Source organism: Ailuropoda melanoleuca, chromosome 4 (assembly GCF_002007445.2).
Source record: "Ailuropoda melanoleuca isolate Jingjing chromosome 4, ASM200744v2, whole genome shotgun sequence".
Taxonomy (NCBI): Eukaryota; Metazoa; Chordata; class Mammalia; order Carnivora; family Ursidae; genus Ailuropoda; species Ailuropoda melanoleuca.
The window spans coordinates 125,278,426-125,286,329 of record NC_048221.1 but is presented as its reverse complement, the minus strand read 5'-3'; the positions used below and the strand labels follow the sequence as shown (position 1 = coordinate 125,286,329).

At 56.1% G+C, this 7,904-nt stretch overlaps 1 protein-coding gene and 1 long non-coding RNA gene across 5 annotated transcripts in view; one reads left to right on the top strand and one right to left on the bottom strand.

The window, feature by feature from the left end:
• ADCY3 (adenylate cyclase 3) overlaps positions 1–7,904 on the bottom strand; it is a 77,417-nt gene that overhangs the window by 26,968 nt on the left and 42,545 nt on the right. The gene's annotated exons all lie outside the window — the stretch shown is intronic.
• On the top strand, positions 4,932–6,596 carry LOC109490970. Its single transcript, XR_002144350.2, has 4 exons — positions 4,932–5,061; positions 5,478–5,605; positions 6,074–6,253; positions 6,364–6,596. It is a non-coding gene; the product is annotated as an uncharacterized LOC109490970 (long non-coding RNA).

The window sequence follows — 7,904 nt, the reverse complement described above, 5'->3', positions numbered from 1 at the left end:
TACATCGGAATCTGGGGATGTACTGTATGGTGATTAACATAATATAATAAAATAAAATTAAAAAAGAAAAGGAAGCAGAAGGAAGGAAACAAGGAGCAGGAGAACCTGCCCCGCTGGCCCTGGGAGGTCAGGGCCCACACAGCTCCCCTCTCCCTGACGAGAGGGCGAAGGGCCACGACACGTGAAATCGGGACGCTCCCGTGCTGCCGTGTGCCTGGGCCAGGCAGCTACCGTCTAGACGAGAGACCCGCACGGGCTGCCCCATCCGAAGACATGGTCACTGCCTCAAAGAACAGTCACCCGGCATCTCTGCAAGTCCCCAAGCTAAATGCGGGGAAGGTCAAGGGTAAACAGTCCTCCCAAGAGCTCCGACAGCCAGGGCACTCAGGTCCCCTGGGAGTGACTGGTCTCACGGGGCAGAAGTGCTTTGCTGTCTTCAGCCAAGGGCTGTGGACGTTCACAGGGAGCTCAAAGACCGGCATCTCTTCAAACCACACCTTCCAATGTGAAAACAGGCTCCGAGCCAGCATCCCCAGTCTCTCTCAAGTTGTCAACTCCACGAAGGAAGCAGGGCGTGGGGGGGAAGGGGAGCCAGGCTAACAAGTCACCACCAGGCCGTATCTCTGTGACAGTGCAGAAATCACACAGACCCAGGGGCAACCCAGAACTCGGACCCTGCTAGTGGGGGAGAGGGGACACTTGCCTGGACTCCTGTGTAGTCTCCAGAGACAGGGGCCACCGTGTGGGCCAAGGGGACTGCCATCTCAGCAGACCGCCCTTTGGGCCCAAAGACGGCCACGTGTGCGGTGTCTGCAGCCGTCGCCTAGTGCGGTCAGCACAGAGCAGGCGCTCCTTGGAGGTCTGGCGAGATAATGAGCTGTCAACTAGGAGCTGTGGCCCAAGGGGCAAACCATCGCCCTCTAGAACAGCACTGTTAGAACTTTCTGCAGTCAAGCAAGTACCCTGTTCTGTGCTGTCCTGCGTGGTAGCCACCAGCCCCTTGTGGCTCCTGGGCACTGGAGACGTGGCTGGCACCACAGAGGCACTGATTTTTAATTTCTAAATTTTAATTAATTTCAGTGTGCAGCGCCACCCAGGACTAGCGGCGGCCGCATCAGACGGTGCAGCTCTAGAATGCTGCAGCGAGTCAGGGCAGCTCTCGGGCCACCCAGGGTGACAGACAGCCGCTGCCTGGAGAAGGACGCCGAGGCCACATCTGTGATCGGTGGGAGCAAAACCATGGGCTTCAGTCCTTGCTCAGCCCACCCCAGGTGTGAAGGTTCTAGTAGGTTTGACAGACCAGCTCTCCACCTGTGAGGTTTGGTTTCACTCCCTTTGCCTCCTCCCAGTACAGCAGTAAATCTCACCAGTGCTTTTCCCAAATGCAGCTCCCACCTTCCTTTCCTCTCTGGGCCTCTGCTCGGCCCCACGCCAGTTCTGGCTGGGCTCCCGACCCCAGTCCCTCCCACTCGAGGGTTGAGTGACGGGCGCTCCGGGGAGGACCCTGTCCACCCCATGTCCCTCTCCACCTCCCCGCTCAGCCCTTGCTAACCCACCTCTGCCCTTCCATGTGGATCAGGACTCCGTTCTCCCCAGCATGCACCAGCCAAGCACCCCCCTCTGCTTGAAAAGCCCCCCAAGAACCGACATTCCTCATGTTATAAATCCAGCTCGGAACACAATTCTCCGAGCCCCCTGTGACCCGGGCCCTGTGCCACACGCTTCACCTTGAGCTCGCAGACTGCTTTCTTGCTGCAGGTGGAAGGGAGTCAGAGAACGGCAGGGTCCCAGGCGTGCCCCAGCCAGATCCTCTGGGTCTCCGGTCCGGGCGCTTCTGCCAATCTCGGCGCGTCGCGTCACCTTCCCAAGCACGCGGGCCAGGACCCAGAGGGAGGAGCTGGCTGACATGCCGAGGCGGTCACTGCAGAAACTGACATTTGTACAGGGAGCTTCTCCCTTTGGGCCCCTTCTGACGGGCTTCCAGAAGCCCTAAGAGCCTCTGGGGCAGGTCTGGGACTCACGCACCTGGTAGCAAAATCACCTGCTACTGTCTGAGGAGAAGGGGTAAGTGTCCCCAGGAGCCATCTGGTTACCAACTTCCACTGGACTCCCCAGCTTGAGGCCCTGGCCTATGGGGCCCACCATCCTCACCCCGGGAGGGCCCCTCAGGAACGTGCAAACGCAGGCCTGCCCTGACAGACACGCAGGTAGCGCACAGGAGGAGAGGTGTCCCATCAGCTCTCCTCCTGGATGTCTGTGAGACTGACTCTCCACTCCCGTGCCTCTCACCAGCCCCCCTTCCAACTTCCTCCTGCCCAAATCCTGACAGCCGTCACGGACTCCCCACTCTCCCGCCTCCCGTGCCACTCAGCAGTGACTCCTGTCGGCTCTGCCTTCAAAAAACACCCAGAATCACTCTCATCATCTCCATCCTGGTCTGAACCATTATCCTCTGACCCGAAAATTGCTGCATCACTTCAAATCGGTCTCCCCGCTTCCACTGCTGTCTCTTCTCCACCAGCAGCCAGACTGATCCTTTTAAAACCTACAACCCTTCAATGCCTCCCATCTCCCTCAGGGGAAGTCTGGTCCTTACAAGGACCCTCCACCTCCCTGCCTCACCTCCTACCCCTCTTCCCCTCACTTCTCCTCCACCTGCACCCACTGCCATGATGATGTCATGTGAACATACCTCAGGGCCTTGGCACTTACTGCACCCTCTCCCTAAACACTGCATGGCTCACACCCTATCTTCCTGCGTCTGCTCGAATCTCACTTTATCAGAAAGCCCTCTCTGGCCACATGATATTAAAAGGCAACCTCCCCCCACTCTAGGCAATTCGTATTCTCCTTCCCCGGCTTTGCCCGCCACCTCCCTACCTGCTAATAGCATATGCCGGCTTGTGTAATCTGTGTCCCCCACCGGAATCTCTTCTGCACCCTCGTGCTGAGAATGATGCCCACGATATTTGTGGGATAAGTGCTCTTAGACCTTTTAACAGTCTTATTCCATTCCCACTTCACAAAGAAATGGGCTCCGAGGGCATAAGGAACTGGCTCAAGGTCATGTGGCAGGTAAGAGGCTGGCGAGGATGTGAATGCAAGTCTGACTCTTGAACCCTGTGTTGTCGTATCTTTCCATTTTCCAAAACAGTCAGAGATACAAGTTTTTATAGAGAATGCCCCAATTTTTCAGTATCAGAAATGTTTCAAACTCCAGGCAGGTCAAACGAAGCAGATCCCCACAGCCCAGACTCGGTCCAGAGTCCACACCTGAGCTCCTAGGACAGACAGCGGAACAGGAGCCCCTGCCCAGGGGGAGGACGCGCCAGCTCTTCGCTGGGTTTGCGGTGAGACTTCAAGGAGATAATCCAGTAAAAACGCAGCCCAGGGCCCGACATGAAGTAACTGTCCAATGAGCTACCCCTGACGGAACAAAACACCAGTCCTCTGGCCAGAGAGAGGGCAGGACAACCACCCCGGCCACACTGGTCATGGACAGCAGACGCTAAAACCAGAGATACACAGGCTGCAGGGGGATGTGGCTCTGACCCCCCCTCTCCCCCCCCGCCCCGGGCCCAGGAGGGCTGCTGCTCGGAAGCCAAGCACCCCAGACACAATCCTGTCACCGCCACCAGTGCCCGGGGCCACCTGACATGGCAGATGCCCTCCCAATGCCAGGAGCCCTCCAAGGCTTTGGAACAACCTGTCCTCTGTGGGCTCATCACTCACGTTATCTCAGATGTGGATTTGTTCTGCTAAATCCTGAAACGTCAGAATGAAGAACATTTTGTGAAATCCAAGAGGTGGGGGTTGGAACCCACAGAAGCATGAATTCCTACTTCACACCGTGGGGAATTCGCCTTCTGGCTTTTCTCAAACCAAGACACACTTGGGACTAAAATGAAACTTAAAAATATCAGATACATTCGCGATTGGGTCTGTAAGGAAGTGCAGAGAGCAAGTACATTTCGAGGCTGATGTCGGGGTGCGGGGTCCTCTGTGGCTGCCTAGTAGACGAGGGGTCTGTCCCACCCACACCAGGGGCTGACGGCACACCAGCCTGGCCCCAGGCCACCGCGAGGAGCAAGAGGCCGAGCTGTTGCGGTGCAGGGGGCCATGTTCCTCCTGCCCCACACCTGCCTCCTCTCCCCAGGGGCTCCCCGGGAGGCAGGTCCCCAGCCCCAATCTCGCTGTTGCCACGACAAGAAAGGGCACTTTAAGGATGGACACCAGAAGCCCGACCCCAGGGCAAGAGGTAGCTGGACTCTCTCTGTGTCTTTCTTGCTCTGTGTCTGTGTGTCTCTCTCTCCCGCCCCGACTTCCCTCTCCCCCACCAACCTCTCATGAGAACAGGGCGCAGGGGTGAGACTACTCTCCACCTTACCCTCAGAGCCAGGGCGTGGACAGAGGTCAGCGAGGAGGGCCATTCAGAAAGGCAAGAAACAGCTGAGCTTATGAAATGACAGCACTCCAGAGTCCCCAGCTCTGGGGCTCCCAGGACAGAAGTCTGTGACTCTTATGGTAAATGGGTGGTTCTTCCCTCCAAGACCTCAAGGGCAGAAGGTCACCCACCCGGGGAAAGACTCCAGCATGAAGAAGAAACGCCATCCCCTGGTCACGGTGACCCTGGGTGTTGGGTTTAAGCAGAAGGAAAGGCAGAGAGAAGGGTCTGCTCTGTCCTGCACATCCCCCCAGGGGCTACACGGAAAACCACCCAGCGTCCCCCTGCACCATGCTCCCCAGGGTGCCCCAGATGAAGATGACCTGGCCCACTGGCCCTCACTGAGGCCGGCGGATGCTTCTCTGACCTGGAATCAACCCTCACAGTCAGCCCTGGGCTCTCCCTCCTCACCTCTGATGGGTGGGGCCTGGGGGCAGCCCTCCCTTCCCTAAGGACAGGCCAGCCCGTCTAATTGAACGTGGCTAAAGGAAATACCAGCCGCTGCCGCATCCTGTCGTCCCTCCATCCTCTCCGGCACCCTCCTTCACTCAAGCCCCACTCCCTGAGGAGTTCATTCTGAGTGTGAGATCCAGAGGAGCTCCGAATTCTGGCGACAGGTATGTACCGGCGGATTTCCTGTTGGCCTGCTGTTGCCAGGCTGCAGGTGGGGCACTTAGCAACCCTCGAGGTCCCCACCTACACCCTGGAGTATGGCCACATGGGAATACAGAAAAACAACTCCAGTTCGCCAGTCCTCTGGGCTCCCTGCTCTACCCGAACAGGCCCCTGGAGCTGGGGAGAGGCCCCAAGTCCACCTTGATGGCCCCGTGTCACAGGCAGATGCCAGGGACGGCCTACAGAGCAAGGCACTCAGCAGAGCCGAAGTGCCCCGTGCCTGCCGGGGCCACGGTCCCGGAGCCTCAGCTCCCCAAAGACCTCAGAGTGGTCAGGCCTGCAGACTGGAGTCAGGGGGGCTGCAGCAGCCGGGCAACCAGAATCTGAGACCTCCACCCCACTTCCTTTCACTACGCAGACGTGCCCACCCTGGTGACAAAGTGGAAGGGGAAGCCTGCGCGCCAAGGCCCAGGGCTGCTTTGCACCTTCCCGGGGACGAGGGCAGGTGGCCCATCTGTCAGGATCACCTGCCGTTATCAGCAGGAGGTGGGTCTTCAGGAAGGAGACTACGACCTCCCGGGTGACAGGGGCAAGGAAAACAGAACCAGAGGATCTGGGATGGGATCCCCTCAGCCTGTCTGGGGAAGGGGAGGAGGCTCAGAGAGGACACCGTCCGCTCGAGGCCGCCCAGCCGCCAGGGCAGGCCCTCCCCTCAGCGCACATGTCACTTCCTCCCCAGGCAGCTGAGAAGACAAGATAAATATGAGCCGACAAAATACAAAGTGAGACACGAACCTTGTAACTAAATTCTGAAATGAAGCCTCCTCTACAAAAGATATACTGAGCATTGTTTTAATTGGGAATTTTTTACAAAGCCATTAAACACTGTGAGTGGCCACGGCGGCACTGACCTCAAACAGCTCCTCACATGGGAGCCACATCCAAACCTTCTAGGGCTTTCTGCAGCCCTTTCGAGCATTTTCACATCTATGATCTCATTTTTATTCTCACCAGAGGTCCTCACAGGAAGACAGTGAAATGGGATTGCTGACCTCTCTCCCCCTGTCTGTACTCAGCCGACCTTCCCCAGGATGTCAAGTCAGCCCTGCTGCCCAGGGAGAGGGGGAGCTGGGTCTCATCCTGTGGCCCCTCCTCCAGCCAGTGTCCCCAGGGCAGGCGCCAGGACGACAGCAGGTAAAAGCACAAAAGGGCTTCACGGTATTGACTCACCTCAGCGTTCTTACTTCAAGTGATTTCCAAGCAACCCCATGCCAATGGCATTACCTTTAATCTCACTTTTGCAGAAAACTGAAGACCAGACAGGCAGGGTGCCAACATCACGCGGTGAGAAGGTGGGAAAGCCGGGTCTCGCTATCCCCCAGAAAATGCTGGAGGACGTGATGGACGCAAATCCCAGGTCCCGGCTCACCAGCGCGGCTGGCCTCTGGTGCAGGCATCAGACTCTGGTGTTGGTCCCAGGGACAGGCGCGCACAGGACAGTGGGGGTGTGCAAGGACCTCAGGCCTCGGGGGAGGAAAGGAACCTGGTGCTCCGGGCTGTCCCGAAGCTCACAGTGGCCTTACTGTACGGTTTTCAAGCTCAGGCTTGGATGTGGGGTTTTCTTTTGGCGTGACGAACATGTTTTGGAACCAGAGGTGGTACCCACATAATGTCGGGAAGGTACTCAACGGCACCCTTTCATATGGTTAACGCGACATTGTAAGAATTTCACCTCCACCAAAGGGAAAAAAAAAAAAAAAAAGCAAACATGGAAAGTTCTAAAACCTTTTCTAGCTGACAACATAATTTATCATGTTGTAGCTTTTAAAGTTATTTTTAAAAGACAGGAGCACCTGAGTGGCTCAGTAGTTAAGTGTCTGCCTTCAGCTCAGGGTGTGATCCTGGCGTTCTGGGATCGAGCCCCACATCAGGCTCCTCCGCTGGGAGCCTGCTTCTTCCTCTCCCACTCCCCTTGCTTGTGTTCCCTCTCTCACTGGCCGTCTCTCTCTCTGTTAAATAAATAAATAAAATCTTTTTAAAAAAATAAAAAATAAAGTTATTTTTAACAGAAACACCCAAACAATGGTAAGTTTGGGTGGTCTTTTCTATACTTCTATCCAGATTTTTATCCAACACCAACAGTCCGACGGGAGACAGCCCAGGCACCTCCTGGGAGCGGGCACCGTGCAAAACAGACTCTACATTCGGTATCCACAGTAACCCCGTGACGCAGGCCTCCATGCTCGAGGATCTGGTTCCGAGCTGCTATTCTTAACAGCCATCTACGAGAATAAGGTGTCACTTCTGTAATCAGGACAACATGGTGAGGACACTCAAAACACAGAGGAAGAAAAAAAGGCTTGCAGGAATCATCCTCTATCCGTGTTTCTTTATACTTGTCTGCGTTTACCAAATACTGTACAACGTGTGCTAAAAACACAAACGAGAAAACCTCTCCCGAAACCTCAGTCTACCTGGCTGTGACCCGAACCAAGTGAGGAAGCAGCAGGACGCAGCTCACAGGACGCTTCGCCCTCCACGGGGCCTCTTCCCTGCCCTGGGGTTTTCCCACAGCCATTTCTGGAGGAGCTGCAGGGCTTCCAGCTCAAAGACGCATTTTCTCAATAAACAAGGGACACTTAACTGCCTAAGTGTGTCCTCGTTCATTGCTGGGAGGGGTGTAAATTCTTTGCACCTCTAGGAGAAAGAATTTGGTAACACTTCTCAACAATGCACATGCCTGGTTTCTCAAATAATGAGCCTACTACCGAGACCTACCACGTGACCCAGCGAGTCTGCGTCCGCTCATACACCCCAAAGAACCGAGAGCAGAGAGTCAAACAGG